This window comes from Thamnophis elegans, chromosome Z (genome assembly GCF_009769535.1).
Source record: "Thamnophis elegans isolate rThaEle1 chromosome Z, rThaEle1.pri, whole genome shotgun sequence".
Taxonomy (NCBI): Eukaryota; Metazoa; Chordata; class Lepidosauria; order Squamata; family Colubridae; genus Thamnophis; species Thamnophis elegans.
In genome coordinates this window covers 94,719,024-94,743,914 of record NC_045558.1, presented here as the reverse complement: position 1 = coordinate 94,743,914, position 24,891 = coordinate 94,719,024, and the positions used below count along the sequence as shown (strand labels likewise).

Below are 24,891 nucleotides of genomic sequence, written 5' to 3'. Positions count from 1 at the left end.
GTATGTTACTGCCTTACTCTACTGCCCTCCCAAAAATCCAAAATAAACCCAGAAGTCAATGCTTTTCTTTTTCCCTTTACCCTAACTTTTTGCTCTTTCCCTTCTCCACCCCTATTTTCTGATGGTTTCCATTTTGTATTTGTATTTCTGTATTTTATATTTTGATAAAAATTTGAACCCAGGAAGCTTCTGTAAAAAACAATATAAATATCTTATTTTAATATATTTCTTCACCACATTCTATTGTGTTTCCCCCAAAATAAGACAGAGTCTTATTTTCTTTTGCCCCATGAAATATGACCTGGAAAGTAAGAGGCACGCCTCGCTTCTCCCCCCCACACCTGCCACCCCCCACTAAAGGGACAGTGGAGAAGGGAACCAGGCAGGCTGCCTTTACCATTGGGGTTGGATGGGTGGTGGTTTTTTGCACGAGAAGGAACAGGCAGGGAGGGGGTGATTGCTTTGCTGGCCTGCTGCTCTTTTTGCGGCAGGCTCTTTGCACGGGAGGGAAGGGCCAGGGGTGGAAGCACATTGCTTCGCCTGCCACTGTTTTTGCGGCAGGCTCTTTTTGAGTGGGAGGGAAGGGTGGGGGTGGAAGCACTTTGCTTGGCCTCCCTGTTTTTGTGGCAGGCCGTCTTTTTCCCCCGCAAGCTGTACCGGTAGGTTTACAGTGGTAATGGCGGGGACCGGTTGCACATGCAGTCAAATAGTTGGGGGCAGGCTTATTTTCGGGGGAGGGCTTATTATGGCGCATGCTCTGAAAAGCTTGATTGGGCTTATTAGCAGGATATGTCTTATTTTCGGAGAAACACTGTATATTCAAGATATCATAAATGAAGAGCACTTGTAAGATTATGGTATTTTAACATCTGAAATAGATTTTAGCTTTTACTCATATTTGCAAATGAAATGTGTAAGTTCTCAGGTGCTAGTTACATATGCTTTTATGTGCTATAGTGAAAGATGAAATCCTGTGCACCAGTAAATTGTAAAAGTTTTTAGTGACATGGAATAGATATTCCAAAGTCCTCTCTTGTTTGCTAGCATAGTCCAGATTTACAGAATAAAAGAGAACAAGACTGTATGAAAGTGACCAAAAGCTAGCTACATTAAAGAGTATCTATCATTCTAGATCCACAAATATGGTATATGCTAATTCAATGCTTAAGATTATTTTAGAAAGCAGTTTGTTATGCCTCAAGAGAAGTATAAGTTACCTATTAAATAGCTGCTTCTTAGGAGACTTTAACACCATTCAGTTTAATTCCAGCTGTTGGTTTATCTGTTGCCTGGTCACAAAAGCAGTGCAGAGTATAAATCTGTTAGAACTTGCAAACCTAAATGTGGAAAGTAAGTGTGGCAGAGCTGGCAGCAGAGTCAGACAGTGAGGAGGTTGGGGAGGAACATGGGCCAGTCTTTGAGTCTGGGAAAGGCTCTGATGAGGGCGCTGTGTCGGAGGCAGAGAGGGAGCCAGAGCTGTATGCCAATTATCAGATGCCTTCAGAGTCAGACATGAGTGAGGCAGATGAACAGCTGGAGCCTGTTTCCAGTGCACACATGCGCAGAGTTGCCAGGGGTCAACTTGGGAGTGGATGATGAATGGCTCGTGTCAGTGGAAATAAAGGAGGAGTGAAAGGGAATGTGACTGAGACTCCTTGCCAAGTTTTGCAGATATGGCCTGGCAGCTCTCCAAGCCAAATAAGGTCTGTGACTGTAAATCCTCCCTTGAAAGACTTTGCTGGATGTGAAGGAACAGAATTCACAGTAAATTAATAAAAGGGTTTTTTTTTAATAGGGAGTTTGCTTCATGCTCTTGGGCAGCCTAGGTGAGAACAGTAAACTGCCTGAGAAAATAAAGAAGAGTCATATCTAAGCCGGAATTTTACTGGCTGAATGTTTTTCAAATTTGGTCACTTTCTTCCCCATAATATTCTGAAGGACAGATCTACGATTCTTCCCATATCCTGAGTTTATCAAATATTGCTTGATGCTAAAACAGAATCAAGTACTTTGTGGCAGTGGTGGGTTATGGCTGGTATGCCCTGGTATAGGTGTACCAGTGCCTGCGGAAGCACCAGGTACCATTTCTGTACGGTGCTCCGGAGGGCCGACCCCCAGCCATCCTTACCTGTATTTGACCCAACCAGGCCATTTGTGCATGCACACGGTGCATATGGTGCCTGCGCTCCGCTGAGCAGCTGGAACGTCATGGGCAGTGGGTGTGCAAGCGCGCGCAGCACACGTGCATGTGGTCGTCACCTAGCCCCGTCACAACGTACCGGTTGCAACGGAATTCGGAACCCACCTCTGCTTTATGGCCTTAAGGCTCCTACCCCACCTCCAGACATACTTCCTAATAGTCAAGATGTATGATATCAAAACCAGACCTTAGACCATTTCTTGATAGTAACAGTGCTACTCAAATTGCTATGTGTTTCTAAGGCAGCAATTGTCTTTTGCTCACTTTGCCTTTTGGAAGAATGTATTTCCTCCTCTTTATAATATGGTAAAGAATGTCTAAGCTTGCCAGTCTGAAGACTTGTGGACTTCAACTCCCAGATTTCCCAGCCAGCCATTCTGGAAGTTGAAGTCCACAAGTCTTCAAGTTGCCAAGGTTGAATAGGTGAACAATAAAATACTCCCTTAGAGTGTTTTATTGTTCACCCATGATGCAGTCTCTTTGTTTCATTCCTGGGACTTTTTAAATTATATTCTGCTGTCTTTTGATGATCTATATGAAAAATTAATAATTAGCTGAGGGATATCATAGGATACAATACCTGAAGAAAATTGAAAACACTCATAAATATCTATGCAATACCTGACATTCTAAGTTCCTCCCTCCGTCCCCAATCATCTCTGTGACTGTGTCAGACATACATATGCCTGCACACATTTCTGACAAGCTATGCTCTGTGTACCTGATTAAGTGGACTATAATCCCAGAAAGCTCAGGCAATAATAAATGGGTGTTCTTTAAGATGGCACGACTGTTTACCTGTTTTTGCTGCAAAAAACCAACTAGCAATCTGTCTTAAAAATTGTCCTAGTTGCAGAGTTAATGTAATTTTATGAGTTTATTTACAGTAGGACAAAGTTTCTGAAATGACTAATGTTGCAAGAGGAAAAAGCTTCAATAGATACCGTTTTTTTTTTAAAAGAAAAGAAATGTCCTCTTCTGCATATGAAAAAGGGAGAATATGTGTTAGGTATCTGTCTTATCTGTGGCAAAAAGAAGTCTTTAGTAATTAGAGTCTTACCAGATTTCAGCAGTTTAAAAAAGTGGGGGTGGAAAGTACCATGCCTTTTAAATTTAATTAAGCAGGGCGACATTTTAGGAGTCCTTGCTGTGTATGTGTGTAACTAACTGTAATGGCCTGTTGATGGCGATATTGTCTGTGCAGATAGGTGATGTCCTGTGGCCTAAGAAGGCTTGCAGGAACTGCATTGCTTTTCTTTTCCATTTTAGTTGCAGAGTGCTTGCTGCTTACTAAATTGATTCACTAATGCTGATGTTTTAGGAGAAGGGTGGGAGGAGTTCAAGAGAAAGTATTCTGTCTTGCGGTTATCTGAAACTGTTTAATCTGAGCATTTAAAGGCAGTCCATGAATACATTGCTTATTACTGCTATTACTTTGAGGCTGGCGTTTTTGAACGTGATACTCTGCAGATGCTTTGGATTAAACCTCTAGGTGGCGTCCTGCCCTCTCTATTATTTGGTTGCTTAAAGCAAAACAAGCAAGGTCTGGAAAATATTAGTGTCTGTTATTACATCTAAATCTGTTGTATAATGAAGTTGATCATTTTATATATTCAAAAGACAATTACTGGTTTCATAAGTTTGGTGGGTCCCCAAAACATAGATTTATTTCAACATCAGCAAATATTACATTCCAATTGAGAAATTGGGCACTATACTGTGCAAGCCAAATAATTGAATGAGGCCGTTTTCTACACACTCCCATCAAATTAAAGATGAAAGGTTGAATTATATGAAATTATTATACCATTTCTTCATCTTTGTCAGTATTGCCAAGACTGAGTGCTGCAAGCTTTCCAAAATTCAGATAGGAGGCAGCCTAGGATTCCTAGGAATTATATTGTATTTGTGATTTGTGTAACAGCTGTTGTAACCAATGAATTATGGATCTTTTTTCATCATTTCTTCATCATTTTAGTGGTAGTGCTTCATTTCCCACTGCACACTTTTCCACTAGGACCTTGTTTAAGAAAGTTTGCTTCCTTTGTTCACTTTTAGAAATAGCGTATCTCCTTCAAGGCACTAATGAAACCTGTACATGCAGGGCTTGAGATTCAGAGGGAAAATTGTGCTTCAAATCATGCACAGTTATAAAAGGTGGCTGCATTTTTCTTCAACTTGTGCCCTTTATAAGTCCTACATGATTACAAGAAAAATACGCTTGAGTGTGTTTCACTGGGGTTTCTGACTGGTGTTATATGCATCCCTATTTAAGCTCTGAACCACATTTCTCTCATTGAATCTAAAGTTTTCCCCAGCATTACAATATACCTCTATTTTTCTCTATGTACTTGTTCTATATTCTGCACCTTCTCTGAACACATTCTCTTTGCTTTTTCACAGCCTTCTTCCTATGTAATAGAACAGTGTCCCCCAACTTTCTTGGCTTTGCAGACTGGCTGGGGGGTGGTGGTTTCATGTGTGCAGTGGGCAAATGTGTGCAATTCCATTTGTGTGAGCAGCTGGCATGCGCGCCCGCCACTTGCACAAATGAAATGTGCACATCCATGCGTGCCTGCTGCTTGCGTGAGTGGGGATGCTTGCTTGCTTGCTCACTTGCCACTTCTGCAGCCCAGTTCCGAAAGGCTGAAGGCTTGGTAGTGGGTCTTGGCCCAGAGTTTGGGGATTACTGTAATAGAATGAAAGTTTATATACTGGTTTTGCATAGAACTTTGTGCATATTTATTCAGTATCCTGCTTGACTCTATTATTCTACAGATTCCAAAGCAGCTCATTTTAAAACAGCAATGCTGTAACAACAATATAACTTAACGGCACATCAAGGAAATTATGTTTTGCAAGAGATAAAACATTTATAAGATCTGAAAGCTCTGGGCAAATACCAGACTTTGTCTACTGTAAAAAATAGGGAGGAGTTGATTCCACGAGAGTTGTTTCGGCAACATGTTTTGGTGCCAGTATAAAAATGTCCCTGTTCCTGATCATAAATTTCTTACCTATTCTGGAAGAATAAAGATTGTGAGGATTACCTTAATGCAGGAGTGTCAAACTCGATTTCATTGAGGGCTGCATCAGGGTTGTGTTTGACCTTGGGGGGGGGTCAGAGTGGGCATGGCCAGGGTGGACATGGCCAGTTCAATGTCATTCATGTTGGGGGTGGCTGTGGTGGTCCAAGCACTCTACCAAAGAAAACAGGCTCCCAAGCTCCATTTTTGCCTGCAATGGCCTCCTGCAACCCTCTGCCAGCGAAAACGGAGCTTGGGAGGGCGTCCTTTTTATTGGTAGAGGCACAGCAGGTCTGTCCTTCACTGTTTCCAGGGTGGTCCAACACATCTAAGTACCTCGTGGGCCATATCTGATCCCTGGGCCTTGAGTTTGACACTCCTGCCTTAATGTGTCAGTCATATTTAAGAACATATGCAAAGGAAGGAAAGTTACATATTTGATTTGATATTTGGTTAAAAGCAGATAGTTTATCATGGTATAGAATAACAGAGTTGGAAGGGACTTTGGAGATCTTCTAGTCCAAACACTGCTCAAGCAAGAAACTGCACCATTCCAGACAAATGGTTGTCCAATCTCTTTTTTAAAAGATAAGAGTATTCTTTAAAAAATGGTGACCCCAATCAATGTTATTGCAATTTGGAATAACTTCAGTTTAATATAGAAGTAGTTTCCACCTATTGGCCACATTTGGCACCAGCAATTCTATCACTGTAGGATGACTGTAAAGAGAAATATCATGTGACTATCCTGACATGATACCAGCCTGTCTGATTGGCTGTGGTCATTAAGTGAATCATCTGTGGTTGTTAAGTATGACTTCATGTGACCGTGACTTGTCTTCCTCATTGTCTTTGCTTGTTGGAAACTGGCTGTGAATGTTGCAAATGAAGACCATGTGACTTTGAAATACTGCAACCATTGTAAATGTTTGCTGCTTGCCATGTGCCTGAATTGCGATTTTCTGACTGTGGGAATGGTACGACAAAGGATGGGTTGTTTTTCAATGTTTTTATAACTTTGAATGGTCACCGAACAAGAGGTTGGTAAGGAAGAATTACCTGTAATCCTCAAAAGTAGTCCATAGATACATGAGAAAGTACCTTGGATTATTGTTACCCAGGTATAGAATACCTGAACCTTTATGAAAAGTGCATGTATGTATGCAACTCAGGCAGAGACAGTAAAAGACCATCTGCTTATGAGCATTCAATGGAAATTATGATAATTAACATAAGTTCCAGAAAGTGTAGACATTTTGAAATATTCTGGTAACATTTGAGGATATATAAGGAAAGTACTGACCATTTCTTTTGGGTGAAGGAATGAAAACCAATATATTACATTTCAGTGGATGGGGAATTAGAATGGATATCTAGTATCTCTTATATATTCACTATTGGAACAGTAGTGCTCTATGAGACAGAGCAATGGCAAGATTAATAAAACATGACTGTCCACATGTTGGACTTCAGTGTTATCTGGAGGTTTACTATTGTAATGGGCTTGACAAATTAAAAGTATTATGTGAAGTGATAAGCAGCAAAAAACAGTTGTTTTTCAATAATACTCAACAAAATACCACTATAGTTTAAATATATTCTTTGTATAGTATTGAGAATATTACTCAAATAAAAACTGTCCATCAGTATAATATTGGTGGAACGTTATGCAAACAAACAATGCAACTGGTCAGTTCAAGAGATTGACACCTTAAGGTGGGAGCAAGATAAGCAGTTGGGAAACTTGAACTGTCTAGGCCAGTGTTTCTCAACCTTGGCAACTTGAAGTCCGGACATCTTCAAGTTGCCAAGGTTGAGAAACACTGGTCTAGGCATTGCTGAAATACAATTCCTAGCATTCCTCTTTCTTGCTCTTGGCATTGGAGCTGCTGCAAATTTTAGTTTTGAAAAGTAAGGAAAAACAGAAGGTGAATAGAGGCAAATTGTGGACTTCTCCCACATAAACAGAATTATTTAAAATACCCTCTAGTGATTTGCATCCTGTAAGACAAGTTGAAATGAACCCTAGGTAACATTAGGTTAATTTCTTTTGGAAGGTTTTGCCTAAATTTCAAATTCTGAGATGCATAGTATAATTCTGATTCACACATTGCATTAAGCCACTGGATGGCGACCTGAAACCTTAGGACTGAGTGGGGACCCTCAGAGAAATCCACAGCTGCTGAAAGTTGGTTACTTTGTTTCCTGTCAATTCGAAGTGGAAAGTGCTCAAACTGTAGTTTAACTATAAAAAGGTTTTAATATACCATGTTTCCCCAAAAATAATACCGGGTTTTATTTTCTTTTGAGCCCCAAAATAAGCACTAGGGATTATTTTTTGGGGGGTGTCTTATTTTTTTCCATGTACGGAAGGGTCCTCTTCTTCTGCTTGCTCATGACGGGGTAAGAGGCCTCCGCGATGCAGGGGGATGGAACTGCTCCATGCACACCACCGCACCAGCTTACCTCAGGGCCTCTCAGCCAGGCCACCCATGCTCAACATGTGCCTTGCCTCGCAGCAGCAACTCCCATCAGCCTCATTCAGGGTGGCCACCGACCCACGTCTTGCTTGTAGCCATAACTGAGTGGGAGGCAGAATGACATGCCAGTGTCACAGCCATGAGATGAGGCGGGGGTGGATAGAATTGCCGCACATGCCCTTACCAGCTTACCTCAGGGCCCTGCAGCTAGGCCGTCCATTCCCTGACATCTGCCTCGTCCCATGGCTGCAGCACCCAGCACACCACTCAGCCTCCTGCTCCATTCAGGCTGCAAGTGAGCAGAAGAAGTGAGCAGAAGAAGTGAGCAGGCGGTCATGTGGGCTCCTGCTGCACATGGGGGTTAGTGCTGCCACCAGGAGGCAGCTGTCGGGATGGCATAGCTGTGGGGCCCCTGAGGTAAGCCATTGTGGGGTGCATGAGGCAGCTTCACTACCACCCTGCATCAATTTGAGGCTGCAGCACCGCAAGCAACCAGACAAAATGGGTGGCCGGGCAGCTGCTCAGGCTCTTAAATAGGGCTTATTTTGGGAGTAGGGTTTATGGTAGGTGCACATGTAAAACATGCTAGGGCTTGTTTTCAGGATAGGGCTTATTTGGAAGGAAACAGTATTTTAAACTAGGCTGTTGTGACAGTGTGAATTGTGTATTATTTTATCTTTCTATTGCACTTCCTGGTTGTACAAAAGCTGTGATGTAGCAATTTGCAAAATATTCTGAATTCAAATTATATGTCATCTGTTTCAAATTATATTTTCAATGTAATTGAATTATTTTAATCATGAAACAATAGCAATAGCAATAGCAGTAGACTTATATACCGCTTCATAGGCCTTTCAGGCCTCTCTAAGCGGTTTACAGAGAGTCAGCATATTGCCCCCAACAATCTGGGTCCTCATTTTACCCACCTCGGAAGGATGGAAGGCTGAGTCAACCCTGAGCCGGTGAGATTTGAACCGCTGACCTGCTGATCTAGCAGTAGCCTGCAGTGCTGCATTTAACCACTGCGCCACCTTGGCTCATAGTTTTGACTTCACAAAAGTTGTTATTATAGTCATTATTGTCATTATTGTTGTTGTTATTATTATTAGATTTAATCTTCAATTTGATTCACACTCTGGGACTGGTAAAAACTTAACAGTTGAAGTCCTAAACAAGAACCTAAGAGCTATTAATGTAACATCTGAGTATATAGGAGTATATAGCGATGTTAGCCGTATGTGGGCCAGATGTCTGTCTGTTTGGATTCAAAAATCCCACGAGATTCTGACCTGTTCATTTATAAGAACTTTGTCAATTTGGTATTCCCAGTAATTTTTGTTTTTGCTTTTACAGTAAATTTGAACCCAAACTTCTAGCAAAGCTTCCAATGTATGATTTTGGCAACTCCATCATGACATTGTAGATAATTAGTTCATGAGATTTTGCTGCAGTTATTGATAAGGTGATCCGCTGCAATAAGAAACTATTTTTAGTGTTGCATAAGTAACATTTGCTGTTGTCACTGACACATTGAGTGTTGCTTTCATGGAATTGGTCTGCAGGGCTTGTTTTGGACAGCCAAAATGAAGCCTTCAGTTTCTTTCTTCAGCACCCCTGATTTCAACCATCTCTATGTTTGCTTTGTATGTACCTTTCCTTCAATGTCCTTCAGGTATTGATTGTGCATAGATTTCTTTTTCCAGTTATAAACTCAATGCTCAATTGTTTCCTTTTGATATTCTGCTTTCAATCTTATTATTTTCAAGAGATTTCCCTTGTTCTCCTTCAGCAGAGGCTCTTTTGCTTCCCTTTTTCCTCTTTCACAGTTTAACTATTATTATTGGTATTGTTGTTCGTTGCACCAGTAACCAGATGTTCCGACTGGATTTGGCATATTTTTGTCTATCTATGAAATCCTTTCCAAGGACCTGGGATAGGCAAATCTGAATGTTTGATGGTGTTACAGATATCATTGCAGAATATTAACTGTTCTGAGTAAAGCTGTCTTTTGCAATTGATTGACAGTGAATTTGTCAATGCCAGTGGTATTCAAGCGATGCCCCAGTTGTTTTGGGATTGCACCCAAGGCACCTATTACTATTGGGGCTACTTTTGCTTGCTTCTGCAATAGTTGGTCTGTTTCTATTTGGAGGCATTTGTAATTTTGTGATCTTCTTCAGTTCTTTCTCTACTGTTCTGCTATCTTCAGATACTGCCATGTCCACTATCCAGACTTTTTTTCTTTTTTAATCGACAATTGTTAAATCTGGGTTATTATGTGGTAGGTGTCCATTTGTTTGAATTCTAAAGTCCCAGAGCAATTTAACTTCTTCATTTTCTATGACTTTCGGTATTTTATGATCCCACCAGTTTTTGCTTTCACGCAAATGATATTTCTTGCAAATCTTCCAATGCACCATTGTTATGCTGTGATCCACTGTTTCTTCAGCTTCTTTACATAGGTGACATTTGCTGTCTGTTGCTGTCTTTGTATGCATGTATATGCATTTGTTCTTAAGGCTTGCACTTGTGCAGTCAGAATTAGCCCTTTGTCTTTCTTCAAATGTCCTGCTCTTAGTCATTGCCAAGTCTTGTTATCATCTGTTTCCCCTGCTGTTTGTTTAATGTATTGGTTTTATAGTGTTTTGTCTACCCATGCCTCCATTCTCTTCCTCATTTGGTCCTTCTTGTAGGCCAATTTTAGTTTTACCAGTAGTTAGTAAGGCTTCCTGGTATACTGGTTTCAGTGCATTTGCTTACTGTCCTTCAAATATTTTCCAATGCTTTTTTTTCTTTAACCATCTGATGTACTTGCAATATAGATGCCCACCTAATTTCCTTGGTAGGTAGAATCTGCCTATGTTGCTGTGAGGATGAAAGGCTTGCTTCATTGTCATTAGTTTTCTGATCTTTCTATCCATGGCTTTTAGTTCTGCCTGAGTCCAGTTGTGTGACTGGAATTGCCCAGATGTTATTTCTATGATGGTATTTCCTTCATTGAATTTGGACTTTCACTGTCTTTGATATATTCATTTCTAATGTTTTTTCTTGACTTCAGTGTGCTTGATGTTGTCATCTTGAAGGATATCCAGATATTTGTAGTGATCATCTTCATCCAGATTCTTGATGTTATTATTATAAGACATTTTGATTCCTTCAGTTTTCACTGTTTTTCCTGTTTGATGGCGAGTGTGGCAGAATTGTCCAGTCAAAGCTCCATTGCGATGTCATATATATATATATATATATATATATATGTGTGTGTGTGTGTGTGTGTGTGTGTGTGTGTGTGTGTGTGTGTGTATGTATGTATGTGTATATGTATATGTATATGTATATGTATATACATACATATACATATACATACATACATATACACACACACACACACACACACACACAGTTTTGAGCAGCAATTCAGATGGTGTTTTTCCAAATAGCTTCAGGTTCTCCATGTAAAGGAAGTGGGATGGACTAGCAGATGTTTTTGATTTTTTGATAGCGATGGCTTGAATTAGATAATGATGATGATGCCCAATAATTTTTCAGAAAATAGAACATTTCAGTCCAAGCTGTATGTATCATACACTTTATATCACTTATTTCTCACTCCTACTGCTACTTGCTTCTTTTCCTAATCCTTAAATGTAGACACTATATGAACATCTGTCCTTCGATTATGGTTTAGCATATTGTGAACCCCAGAAAGTCACAAACTATCTGGGGATATATGGGGGGGCTTAGACTTAAGTTACTAAGATTAAATATTAAATTTCTTTTAAGAACTTCCAGTATTTATTTAAATTACTATTTCTTACAGAATATTATTTTGAAATGAAAAAAATTGTATAGCTAATTTACAAACTGATTCAATGTATTTATGTCTGCTGTTGATTGTGTCTCTATAATTTGACTACAGGGTTCTTTATGGATTGGGATTAATAAAAATCTCATGTCTGCAGACTATTGCAACTGACACCTATTGATCATGTGATAAACTTATTGGATGTTGGTCATCCATTGACATTACCATCAGTTATTGAGTTTGCTTCTCTTGGATTTATTTTTGTGTCTTCAGTTTAATATATTCATAGGCTTTGGAATCTGTATGAGTCTGTTTCATTACATTTTTATATGATATTAAGATGAAAATATGGCTGCCCAAAATAAATGATATATTTATTTCATTTTAAGTTGTTATTTTGATTCATGGTGGATTTTTTTTGTAACAAGAAACAATTCAACATTTTAGGGGGTCTTAATATCACAAAATTTGAGAATCTTTAGCTTATTATTGTATGCAATTGTAGTTTTTATATGCAAACAATGGCTTACTATAATGTATGATTCTTTGGACTCATATCTGGAAGGATGAAGGGAATATTTGCCATTGCATGAATACCTAAAGTAATCTAAATCATTGCATTAGGTTATAAGGCTGCAAATTAAGCAAAACAGAAGAGAAAAAACTTATCAGACACTTGGTGGTGCTGGTGGGAAATGTAAGTTCCTTCCTTAAGGAATCTTATTAAAATTCATTTACGTTAGTGTACTGAACTGTTAGCATTTCTAATAGTAAATCTACCACTTCAAAAGTGAGGGTTTTTTAAAATTGTTAAACTTTTTACTAAAAAATTATATTACAGAGGTATAGAGAGACTAGTGGCTGAAAGTAAAACCTGAGTTTGTAGAATTTTATTTATCGGAATAGTTAGGATCTGCCAAAATGTATAACAGGGGCATTGTGATGCTATAGTAGGCTGGTTAGCCAGCACTGCATTTATAATTGTGTGGCATACCTGGAGTTGTGTGTGTATGTTTTAACTGGCATTGCAAAGGAACATCTAAGATTTATGTATGGTAGTTAAGACAAAAGCATTTGGTTTTCATGTGATGTTCCAGCATTTAGGAGATTGTGCAGACAAATATGCTAGGTGGAAAACTATTGAATTTGCTTCAATTCAGTGCCTTTCCCACAATTCCCAACACAGGGAAAATTTTAGTTCAAAGCATCTGGAATTTTTTAGGAAACAGGTGTATTGGCCTACATAGCTGCATAAGACCTGTTGTTACTGCTTTGCATTTATGGAGTTCTCTTCTATAGGAATTTTCTAGATCTCAAAGAAAATTCTCCCATCTGTAAAACAAACAAAAAGCAATGTATCTTATTGGTTGTATTTGCATATGTTAAACCCTGCTGAACCCAATTGGCTGAATGTCTACATAGCTATTATGCATTGTTTTTAGTGCATTGGCCTACTTCAGTGTAATTCAACATACTTCAGCATTGTTAGAAAGATATGTTCCTCTTTTTATGCACTATAATTGAAAATAACAGAATTCTATTATTAAAATGAATGGGTCAGAGTTAGTGATTGAGTCTGCCAGATGTTTTCAGAGAAAGTATACATTGTAATACTTAACAAATTGCCAAACAGCAACTTGCTTGATTTGGAAGATTGCAGTATAATAAAACCCCAATTTTGACTACTTGATAGTTAATAATTTGTACTTCCTATAAATAACTTTCAACAATCAGTTTGATCCTATCATCTTTTTTATTCTGTTTGGTTTCTTTTCCTCCCTGCAAAAGATAAAACTAATAGATTCTGAAAAGATTCTACCCTTGTAATATGCCCCATTACTGAGAAAGACTGGTGGTAGATGTTTTGGCACGCAGTTTTACGATATATTGTGAATATCACAGACATATTTTGTTCCTAAAGATATGCTTTAGTCAGTCCTACCAATCCTTTGGATATTTTAATAGTTTTCATGGCTCTTAACTCCACAGATCTTCCGGCGTATGCAGTTGATTGCTGTTCCTCCTGCATTGATTGATCATTTTCTATTAGCCGTCGAGCCATTCATTTTTCCGTCTGCGCCGGGTGCACGCGCCTTTTTAACTTGCTTTGGTAGCTGTCTGGCTCGCGCGCAAACCAGGTTTTTAGCTGCAAAGCTGTAGTTTAACCCCGCAGTGCGCACGGGAAACCGACGGTGGCGCTAGCGCCCCCCTTTTTGTGTTTAATCCCCCCCCCCACTTCTTTTTGCTTTCCCTTCCCCCTGCCTTGCCTGCCCGGTGCATTCTCCGATTAAAGGGAGGAGGAGGAGGAGGGCAGAGCAGAGAAGGAGCTCAGCCGCCATTTTTCCCCCGAACATTATCTAGCAGCAGAAAAACAGCAGTAGCGCCACCTCCGCGATCGCTGCGGCTGCCTTCTGTTGTACGCGGGTGGAGGGTCGGGTACGAAAGCAAAAAAGGGGGGGTGAAGGCGGAGAGGAGGAAACGCCGCAGAGACTGTTGCACATTGTGCCCCACTTTGAAGAAGAGCGGGAGACCCTCCTTTGCAGTAGGAGGAGGAGGAGGAGGCACCGCAACAGCCGCCGCCGCCGCCGGGGGGAGAAAGCCAGGAGCACCTTTTTTCTCTCCCCCCCTCATCGCTGCCGCCGCCTCTCTCCCTCCTCTTCGGTGCGTGGGGTGGGGACGGTTGCAAAAGAGAAGGCAACCTTCCCGCCCCCCCTCCCCGAGTCCCTTCCTTCCCCAGCCCTTTTCCTGCCCGCCCGCCCTCCTTGCCCGCAGAAGAGCAGGGAGCAGGCGGGCAGGGAAAGGGGGAGTTGGGGCTGGAAGGAAGGGGGAGAAAGGGGAGCGACCGAGAGAGAACAGCAGCGGCGAGAAGAGTATTTGTGGTGGCGGGAGTGAAGGAAGAAGATTCTGCTACTCGCGTTCTCCTTGTTTGCAAACTGCGCCCTTTTTTATTATTACAACATACATATATATATATTTTGCGTCGGCCCGGATCCGCCCGGACTCTGCTCTCAGCTCCGTCACGTGGTAGGTGTCGCCGCCTGCTTGCTTTGCTTTTGCCTGCTTTACTCGATTGCTTGGCTTTCCCGTTGCCCTTGCTCGGCCCTTCTGTCGCTGTCTTTGTTAGCGCTACTGGCTGCCTGTACCCCGCGCGAGCCCGCATCGGCCAGAAAACAACTTCTATAACCCTTATTTCTTTCCCTCCCCCCTGTCTTCGATTTGCGATTCGTTTGCCTTTTAATTTCTGGTTCTAAGATGTGCATTTTTTTTGCGGAGAGATTTTTCTTTTTTTAAAAAGCCGTAAATTATAATGAAACTTACTTGTCCAGTTATTTATTTTCCAGTCGAAGTGTAAGGTACTGCCACGTTCTTAATTCTTCATGATACGTTTTTCCCCTTTTTCCTTGCTACTTTCCCGTTCTTACCTGTTATGTGTTTGCAACACTCTCTGGCGTTTGCGCTGTCCTGCAACTACAATGCGATCTCTTCTCTACCTCATTGCCTTTGGAAAGCCATAAAGCTGTGCAGCTTGGAGTAATCGCGCTTTTATAGGGTTACAAAAGAGCTTTTAGTTTCCCTTAACAGTTAAGTGTGGGACGGGAGTGGGGGAGGGAGGGAATAAGCACTGCAGCCGGTCGTCTATGTTAGGGGGTGGGGAAGAGGGAATTGGAAAAGATTGACTTTGTTTAATGTTTGGAATAAAGGCGACCACTCCCGCTGTCCTTTTTACAATAGCACTTGTAAAGTACTTCCCTCATTCAACGCAACACGATAACGTCTTCTGTAACGGGCCCGTCCATCGATTGCGCTGTTATTGTTATTGTTAAAGTGGCATTTAAAACTAGCCATGTATGTGCGCGATTATGCGAAGTATTGCGGTTCCAATGCAAATTGGGGGAGGGGAAGAAGAAAATCTGGTTTCTTGTGGCGCCACTTTAACTTGAAGGCTTTGCTCTTCTGTTAACGCAGAAAGCTTTCCAATTGGAAGATGTTTATTTTCTTTGTATTAGTCGCTTGCTTCCTTGTCTCCTCCCCCTTTCATAAACACGCTGCTTTCCAATTTACTTCTCGCTAACATTCGAACTCCGGCGTTCCCAAAGTTCCATCACATCCGTCCAAGCCTACCCCCAATTTCCATTCTCAAACATCTTGTGTGTGCGCGCGCCCCCGTGAGCGCGCCTGTATTGGAGATTTTGTCGTCACGTGGCTGGTTGGCAGTCATTTTTGTGTGCGCCTTGTGGAGACTGCATGCTGTATCCTTATAGCTGTAGCTTTTACAATCAACAATGAATTTGCTTCTTTTTCCATCTCTTCTTTCATGGTACTTTCTAAAGCAACTTCAATGTTATTATGGGGCTTATTTATATATTCTAACCAACCAAACTTTTAATATAGTTTTGGGGAAGGCTTACCTAAATTATACTTGTTTGCTTAATGTCTATTGTGTGATATTTCCCTTTTTATTGTAATAGAATTTGAAATTGCTGTTTGGAATATAGACTTGGATCAATGTAATAAGCAGTATAGAAGGTGTGCTAGGAAGTTGGTTCTTACTATCAAGTATATTTACTCATTTGTACTTATGAGCATGCTGTTTTCCTCCTTAATTAGACTTGTCTTGCTTACTCTAGTGAATTTCCCCTAGTGAAACATGTTATGCTGTCTGTATTTATCACTGATAATTTAGAATTAATGGCACTGCTTTTGTACTTAAAGTAAACTACCAAATATAACTCAGTTTTTTTTCCTTAAAATTGAAAATTCTGTCTCACTATTTGACCTTCTAGATCAGTTCAGAAATGAGATAGTTGTTAAAAATAAGATGAACCTTAGTTTGGAAGGGAAATTGACATTTTCAATCCTTTGATTTAAAACCTGTTCAGTGTTGCATAATTGTTTGCTGCCACTTTAAAATAATATGAGAACATTAACTTGGTGTTTGTATTCTAAGCACTAGAAAATTGTTTCTTTCTCTCTTGCAATTGCATGATGGCTCATACCAGTATTTACTCTACCTATGATGCATAATTCTAAAAATAAAACAGGTAAAAAGCTTTTCTGCAGTTATTAAATGTTGTAAAAAGTACTTCTGGTTGTCAAAAACTCTAGAAACTACTTTTTTGAATTGTTCAAGCTAAACATGGAAAACAATCTTTAGAACAGTAGCGTTATTGCACTAAGATAAAACATGAAGGCTAATCAAGTTGCTTGTCTTTAAACTTTATAGTAAATTATGTTTAACTTGAATAAAATAGTTTGTTGGGTTCCTATATTGACTGAAGTGACTTCTAAATAAAGTTACATAGGATTCTGCTGTATAACTGTCTACTGTTGATGAATGATGATTCCTATTAGATATAATTTAAACCAGTGTGTTTGATTCAGTTGTAAAACATAACTCATATTGAAGTCAGTTTCTTAACGCAATGAAACATTATTCATATGAATGGTTATGCAATTGGGTAACTTATGAATAAGATCCCATTTTCTCAAATGTGTTCTTCACAAAACTTAAATATTTTTTTAAAGTTATGACATTGCTGGAATTTCTGAATGTCATATTCCTGAGATTTAAAACTTAATGCCCAATATTTAATAAGATAAATTTAATACTGTCTTTTAAGAAATCACTCTTTAGTAACATCTAAAATGTAAAATTATCCTTATTTTTAGAACCAGGTTGCTATCATGATTAAGATGCTGCTGGACTAGGAAGAGGAAACATAGGTTACAGAAGCTCACTGATTGGCTTTGGGCTAGTCATTCTCTAATCACCTATCTCATAATTGTGGGCAGATGCATCACATGCTGCTCCCCCTCCAGTTTAGCAAAGGGGGAAAAGTCCCAATAGTCATGTGACACCCCCATGATGGTGCAAGTTTGACACCCCTGGTCTAAGTGTTATGAATACAGCCAACCCATTATTTGCAAGTGGGTATAAATATTATGCTTTTTCATAATAATCAGGAGCAGTCTCTTCTACCCTTCCAGTAGGCTAGGAAGACTGATCAGCATTTTGTTTAGGCTGGTTTTCTAAACAGTGGTTCTCATCATTTCCAACTTAGTTGTGCAATGTTCAGTGTTCTTTTGAGTTTGGTCTTCTTTTCCCTTTTTTAAAATGCTTTGGGCTGCGGTTCACATATTCACAGGTGAGGTTTTGCTATCGGATAAGGAAACTCCAATTCATTGATGCTAGATAGAACAAACCAGATGTATTACGTATTTGAGGTATTTTTGTTTTTGCTTCTTCTGAATGTAGCTGTAGCTATCACAAATCATTTTGATGATGTAAAGTAGAAATAAGCTTTAAAAGCTATATATGACAGAATATATTTAGTTTTTAGCCATGGTGGCTGGGAATTGTAGCCCAACACATTTGGCTGGGGATCTGCTATTTCAGATAGGGAAGCTGGTTATTTCATTTAGATGTGTTTTATGTTAGATATTTTTGCTCATACTTAAAATGGAAATGTTAAGGCATAGTTTACTTGATAACTGTGAATTTCTTTACTACTGGGCATAAAGATATTTCATGTCCTTACAAATTAAGGAAAGGGAACTTTAGTTTTTTAAGGTCATAAATTAAAAAACAAGTTATAGAAAAGTTATAAAAGAAAATTCTAGGGGATAAATATATTGACAGGAAGATAGAAATCATATCTAACTTATACTTCAAAGGAGCCTTTGTTGAATCAGGATTTGAAACATATTGAAGATACTTATCTAATAATTTATATCATTAGCAAAGTTAGTCAAAGTGCAGGAGAATAAAATAGCTGCAAAACTGTACAGAAATATTCATGAATTTTTTTTATTTCTGATGTTCAACTGCTGGTTTTATTTGTCTTATTTTATAAGAAGTTGATTTAATCATATGTGTCATGAATTTAATTTCCTATTGTTATGTTAGCAGATTGGTTTAAAAATAAAATAAAATACAGGTTTAGAGCCTTGATTAAAATGGGAAAATAATCAGCATGTTTGCTTTTTCATATATTGTTTTAAAATTCTGAGTTTTCGTTAAGTTACCTTACAGTTGTCATAAAACCAAAAAAGATCTGGTGAATTCTGACATCTTTTGACTATTGAAGTTGTCCTTGTAAACAGCTTATCTTCTAGTGAACTTCAATAGACCAAGTAATTTTTTAGCAGCTAATTGTTGTATTGAAAATAAATGATCTTCATGGGCTACAATGATAGAGCTTGTATCACTAGAAATATCCCTTGGTGAAACTGAAATTAGGGGCCTTTGAAATTGCTTGTGGACTTGGCATTTTAAAAGTAAAATAGCTGTGTTAAGTCTTTTGAATGTCTAATGGATATTCATGTTCTTTATTTTCACAAATATTAAATATTGACCTCTTGCCATTGATATTCAGTGGTGTCATTTGGAGCGCCCAAGTTTTTAAGGGCTGGACTTTTGAAGATTGCTGCATGGGAAATGATAGAATCTGTTTAAAAGGTATGTTTGAGAAAAAAAAATCCATAACTTTTAAACAGCTTCTGGGATATTGATTTCTCTGATAATGTATCTATTAAAATAGATCTTACTTGAAATAAGTGAAATCCTTTTCAGGTTTCGCCTGTCTATCAGCATTAACCATGTTTGTCCAAATGAAGGCAACTGAATTCAAACCATATATGGTAGTAGGGGAAAAGCAATAATTTACTATGTTGGGGGAGTTGGGAGATCAAGAAGATATAGTAACCTTGAACATAGTTTGTAATTATTGGAATCCTATAAGTTTAGGATTGTTGGCCTTATAACCAAAGAGATTTCATACTTACAGCTGCTATAGCTAATACAAAGTGCTCTTTTGTGTCTGAAAAACTAAGAATCTGCATTCCCAGAACAATGGATCTGAATAACGACAGTTTAAGTGTGAATGACTAGATCTGGATCAGGCTTTTAGCTTCTGTTATACAACTTAGTCTTTTGCTACTGGAATAACATTATAGTTAGACCAGCAGCTTACCTGCAAGAATTTACTAAATTTTGTTACAGCAAACAAAGGATATTTCATACATAAATTACCTGTATTAATAGTTAATGTTAAGGAGCCAAATAGGATGTGCCACAAAAAAAAAGATCAGTGAAAATTGGGAGTAAATCAGAAAAAAAATTAAATACCACTTTTAATTTTTTTAAAAATAAGCAAGAGATAATAAAAGTAATAAATTATAAAATTGTGGTGACCAGTATTTATTTTCATGATTGTCCTATTTTTTTTCTTGTGACTCCCAGTATATTAATTATTTTACATGGGATAGGCCAGGGGGGTCAAACTCATGTCACAGCAACATGCTGTATCGGGATCCCCCCCCCTTGCTAAACTGGGTGGGGCCATGGCCAACAGGTGACGCAACTGTAGGCCGGGAGTTTGACAGCCCTGGAATAGGCTGATATAACTTTCTTAAAATTGCCATTAACTGACTTCTCAAAGTAGTTGAATCATGAAGATTATCATTACAGTTGGCCAGCTAATCATGATTCCATTCCTGAATTAATTGCCTTACAACTCTACAGTTTATGAGACTGATTATTTGCATTGCTGTAGTAGGTTTAATTTTGTAAACAAAATACCTTGGTAGTATTAATGCTTGGTGTATGTGTGTATATGTGCTCAGATATAAAAAGAAATTCTTTATGGCCATGATGATAAAACATCTAAAGTGAGATCTTGGTTCTCAGGATTTCTTGGTTTTCAGTGTTATCAAGATTTGTTTCTGAATGAGGTTTGGAAACATTTTACTACTACTAAATAGCTATTTTCAGAAATCCATTTTCCTTTTTTTGCACATATACTGCAGTATTCTGCATGGTTCCTTTGTCATTTTTAAATAATTCTCTTTCAAAATCCAGAGACAGGACATTGGATTTTTTGGGTTGGGTTTTATCAATATGTTGATAAGGCTCCCTTATTTTTTGGCTGGTAATCTTTGAAAGAAGAAAATTCAATAATAATCAGGTTCAATAAACTCCCTTTAGGAAAGCAAAGAGTAAATCTTATGACCAAGTTGTATCCCACTCTGAAACATTAGATATGTAATTTGAAGTGCTCCTAAACTTTCCTTTTGTTTCTAATAACCTCTGGCATAGACTGTTTAAATTTAAGACTGTGGTGCACCAGCAGTAGTCTTTTCAGAATAATATATTGCAGTGATCCAGTAAACTCTTTGGAAGCAGTTATTCCTGGGACAGTGTTATACCACATTTTTTCTAAATATTGCTATGCTTCTTAGCTATCTAATTTATTTTCTTAAAATATATCATTTTAAAAATGAAATTGGAAGTTCATCCTTATTTTCCAGTTTGCCTGTAGGAATTTAATTGGAAATATGTATCTTTGTCACTCAAAAGACTGGAAAGCTGTAGTAGTAAGCAATGTCCACTGTCTTGTTTTCTGATAAAAGGGCTTATGTGAGCAATGGAACATGTCTGGACAAATATTGTGGGGCTGCTTAAAAAATGCTCTCAAAATTTCAAATGTGCCCACAGGTCAAAAAAGACCTACCTATTCTTACTGGAAACCACATCTCTTACTAGATAGATCTTAAACATCTACATTTTTCTTTCTTTCTGTTAGGACAAGGTTAGCTTTGCTGTTCTCTCTTTTAAAGTCTATCCCAGGTTAAACATTTTCCAAAATACTCCTGACTGCTTATGGCATATTAAAAAAAACAACATAGTTCAACGAAGGAATGCTTTTATGTTATTTGTTTAAATTCCAGATGAATTTTTTTTAGTAGACCATTCTTTCTCTCTCCCCCTCTCTCTTTGAAATTCATTTAACTATATTACTGAGAGTTGGGTTTGTTTGGATTCAATAGTATTTGCTGCTGTTTGTAAACTGCCTTGAAATAAGCTATTTTGAAGAGAGGGAAATAAATTGTGTAATTAATGAAATGACTTGTTTGCTTTACCAAATAATTTACTGCTCAATAAATTGGCTAAAGCTTTAATTGTTTTTCTTCCTGTGAAATTTTTTCCCCAGCTGTGTACCTGGAAATATTTAATGCTGAAGCATTTAGCCAGAGCTGTCTTGTTGCAAAAAGGCCACTGTTAAAAGAGGCAATATGAACCATCCTTGGTTTTTGAAAAGCAGCCCTTTTCTAATAAAAAATAAAATAACCTTTCAAATGCATTGGGTTTTTTTCTGTGTTGTGGGAGGTGTTAGGGAAAGCATAGAAGAGAAATGTGCATTGATAAGAGTAAAATCATATACTTGATGCAGAAAGTACCATGATGCAAATAGTTTCTTAGGATTGTAGATTTCTGTAGCCTCAGAATGAAAAAAAAAATGACTTATGACTACTTATTAATGCTATGTCATGATTCCTGTGTAGGAGATGAATGAAACAAATAGATCAATATTAGTCTTTAATTTTAACATATTTTAACATATTTGCATTAAATACTTCATTTACTTCAACTGCTTATTAGCAGTTGGAGTCTTTGCATCTGTTTATATTCAGCAAGTTAAAAGTAGATGAAAACTTAAAAACAGTGGCTAAGAGTAGGAGCTAAGAGCCATGGTTTGAGGCCTCTTTGATTTCTGAATAGATTGTATCATCAGATAGGTAAGGGAAATTGTGGGAAAGTGATGGCTTGAAGTTGTCCACTGAATGAGGATTTGAGCCTGGCTCTCTATTCATACTGCTGAACCAATGTATCATATTTATTGGTGGATGTGGAATGCGAAAGAGAAAAGAATAAAAAGGATTTGGACTCTTGAAACTGGGAAGGATTAAAATTTATTACCTTTATCTGCTTTTAACAACTGAATGCGCTAAGTGGAAAGCATAATTTCTTCGTAATGCTTCTTCAAATTCTGTTCCTCTAAATTTGTTGACTACACTTTTCATGCTTTTCAGTCAGCACACTATATTTGATTGTGGAATGGCAGTTGACAATAAAAGATTCATAACTGATCAAAGAAAATATTTTAATTGCTTGTATTTTGTTTGGTCTTCCAAACAAATAGGATATTTGTGGAAATCATGCTTTCCTATGTAAAAGTGTGCACGTCTAGTGTCTGTATATATGCCTTCAAGTCAGTTTTTGATTCCTGGTAACCAGTAGCATGGGGCTGGATTGTTTGAGGGATTTCCTCTTCCTGATTTCACCTGCCTATCCTCTCAGATCCAGCAGAGAGAGAGCATTAATTACTCTTTGGTTTTGCTTGATTTTCATACTTTTTAAAATGAATTTGTCAACTGTTTTTAGTTCTATTGCATGCCACTCAGAGTTGCTTGTTTGTGAATTGGTCTGCTATATATATTGGTTTAATAATAGAGCCTATCCCAGGTCCTTGGGAAGGACTTGATAGGGGGATAAAAATGCCAAATCCAATCTAAACATTTGTGCTGACTGTGCGATGAACTATAGTAAAATCTACAGTTTTGATGGCAAGATTTTTTGGGAAGTGGATTGCCATTGCCTATTCATAGGGCTGAGAAAAAAGAGGGACTGGCCCAAGGTCATGCAGTAGGCTTCATGCCTAAGGAGAGATTAGCACTCATGGTTTGGGGATTTCTGATCTGCTGCCTTAACAATGACAACAGTGCCATATCACTATATCAAACTAATCTCATGATATGGTGTTTAACTTAAAAACAAATCACTTCACTCAGAATATGCTTGTGAAGTAGTGTTTGTCTAATCTATAAAATAATTATAGTGTTCATAATGTGTTGGACAGATACTGAAATCTCCAAACATTTTATCAAGGAATTTCTCTTAAAAAAAAAGAGGGGCTGAACTGAGGTTGAATAATCTCACTGATTGATCTTTCCTGTGTGGGAAGAAGTGTTTATGTGAAAACCGGGAAGAATGGTGCATTGTATTTGGTAAATAAATATAAGGTGATGAATATGGTTCTATGGTGGTTCTGAAAATTAAAAGATAGATTTTCTAGAGAAGAAGAAAAAAATGAATTACAATTTCTGTTAAAATATTTTACTTGAATAAAATAACCAATTATTTATCCCAATCCAATAAGAAGATATGTGCCAAAAATGGCATATGAGAACAAAAGCTGTTTTGCTCATCTTGAATGTGGTTGAGCTGGTTGGCTGTTTTGTTTGATCCTAAGGAATTATATTTGACTCTTTTGTTCAAAACTATAGTTGCATTGGGCTTACTGTTTCTACATGAAACAAAAAGAAAGAAAGAAATGGGAACAAAGAATGCTATTTTGTCTTACTTTGTCTCTAGTAAAGAAGAGCAGCAAGTGTAAAGCCCTTATATAAATCTGTGGTATAACTATTTTTAGGATACTGCAAACAGGCTTGTCTCCAATTTAAACAATAGAACTGAAAAAGATATTGAGATGGCGGACGAGTGTTGAACTTTTCACCCAAAAAAAGATTTACAGTTTACAGGCTTACTAATTAATGGGACAATTAGAGAAAATGGTAGAGAATAAGTAGGCAGTTGGGTGCTTTGCACATGGTTTGATCACAGTTTTCTCAGATCTTGCCATTGCCTATACTGACTGGGGCTAATGAAAGTTGTTCAACATACTGGGAAGGGCACTATTTTGCTATTGCCTAGGATTAAACAATTGAGATTTAGACAAATACATCTTTAGTCACCTCTAGCATTTTGCATCTTTCTTAGCATTCTGAGATTGTAATGAAGGCGTAAAGGGCAGTGTCTCAACTGCTTGCTCAGTTCTGATTTAAGTTGAGAAAAATATTTTTAATTCATAATTCTTTAGTATCTTTAAAATATATTAATTCATTCATCTAATTAGAAAATAAAGTTTATTTGGGGAAAGCAATGGTTTGTATTTGGGGTCAAGTTAAGTGCAGGTGGAAATTCCTTTTTGTGAATACTAAGAATTAAGATTCTTGACCTTTAGCAGTGGGAAAGGGAAGATTCTTTTCCTAAATACAAAAGAAATCCCTTTTTCTAAATAAATGATTCCTCTTTTTCATGATCATGATGGTTGAGGAAATTTAGGTGAGTTCAGTTTTGATTCACTGATGGAAAATACCTTTCTGAACTGGTTTTGTATTTAGTTTAGCTTTCTGCCTCCCCCGGTAAGAGCAGTGCTGGCTTTTTGTATTTTGCCTGTGGAACATAGAACACTGTATATGATACATAACCTTTATTGCAAATTGTGGGATTTGAAACGTACTTGAAGATTCCATGATTAGGGAATGCCTGAGCTGAACAATATTTAATAAAGAAATATATTTCACTTGTTAGCTTGATATTTTTCCAATCGTCAGGGAATAGTTGAAGATGATATACATACCATTGCCACTAGTTCTTTCTCACAGTAACTATTGTGTGATTAAGATAGGGGCTTAGAGAAAGTGATTTCTTGAAGTCATCTGGAAAGTTTTCATAGTTGATCTTAGGCTTGAACCCTG

The 24,891-nt window shown here is 38.0% G+C and overlaps 1 protein-coding gene across 5 annotated transcripts in view; it reads left to right on the top strand.

The window, feature by feature from the left end:
• The window catches only part of KANSL1 (KAT8 regulatory NSL complex subunit 1), a 161,911-nt gene that overhangs the window by 6,428 nt on the left and 130,592 nt on the right, over window positions 1–24,891 (top strand). Inside the window, exon 1 of one of the 5 annotated variants that reach the window (XM_032236870.1) lies at window positions 13,828–14,535. The exons of 2 other annotated variants lie outside the window; for them this stretch is intronic. The gene's annotated coding sequence lies outside the window, so the exon portion shown is untranslated. Of the gene's footprint in view, window positions 1–13,827; window positions 14,536–14,599; window positions 14,865–24,891 lie in introns of those variants that run through there. 2 more of the 5 variants (XM_032236874.1, XM_032236873.1) reach the window with 2 other exon arrangements.